This window comes from Coenobita brevimanus, chromosome 59, assembly GCF_032717465.1.
Source record: "Coenobita brevimanus isolate Jiangsu-jjx chromosome 59, ASM3271746v2, whole genome shotgun sequence".
NCBI classification, from domain to species: domain Eukaryota; kingdom Metazoa; phylum Arthropoda; class Malacostraca; order Decapoda; family Coenobitidae; genus Coenobita; species Coenobita brevimanus.
This window is the reverse complement of record NC_137012.1, coordinates 20313375-20314158: the sequence shown is the minus strand read 5'-3', so window position 1 is coordinate 20314158 and position 784 is coordinate 20313375. Positions and strand designations below refer to the sequence as shown.

The window sequence follows — 784 nt, the reverse complement described above, 5'->3', positions numbered from 1 at the left end:
TCGTGTCAAGATTTTTTTTTTGTTTTTACAGAGTGTACTGTACGCCGGTATGCTAAGTTTATATTTTAGGAAAAAAGCATTACAAAAGACATACAATATACACCCTAAGTCAAAGCATTCCGTCGGACAAGCAGACAAAGCGGCTGGAAGGTGAGGTGAAGAGGCATGGTGCAAAATACAGAGGAAACAAAGGCAAACATTCCCTCAGGCTATGCGCTCACGTCCCTGGGGATGTTCATGGGAGGGCTGAAGGGATTACCTGGCCATGCTTGCCACTCCTAAACCCCTTTCTTCCCTCCGTTGATCTCTCTCTCTCTCTCTGGGGGGCGCGGTAGCACAGTGGTAGCGCGCCGGACTCATAATCGGGGGATTGCGAGTTCGAGCCTCGCCCGGGCTGCCGTGCCGGGAGTGGTAGCTCGCTCCTGTAACCCTAGCGGGGCTATTTAGTCCAATACAGGGCTTAGCTCGGGGGAACTCCATTTCTCTCTCTCGAGAGAGAGAGAGACAGACAGACGGACAGACAGAATGGGAGAAGTGTTGGTAGAGGACGGGACGAAAGGAATGAGGCACTGTACGCTGGTACGCTACGTTTAAGAGACAATGAACGGGGTGACAAACTGGGGGGAAATAAAAATTGAGTGAAAGAAGAACAGTGGAAGAGGAGGGATAGCATATACCGCTAATGACTTTATTGACGTGGAGCAGAGTGTATGAGTTCTGGAGTATGTTAAAGAGAGGGACACACACACACACACACACACACACACCAGATGATATTGTCCCT

General features: G+C 49.7%; 1 non-coding gene across 1 annotated transcript; it reads left to right on the top strand.

Annotated features, from left to right (window-relative positions):
• Positions 1–325: 325 nt before the first annotated feature.
• Positions 326–397, top strand: TRNAM-CAU (transfer RNA methionine (anticodon CAU)). Its single transcript has one exon. It is a non-coding gene; the product is annotated as a tRNA-Met (tRNA).
• Positions 398–784: the final 387 nt, after the last annotated feature.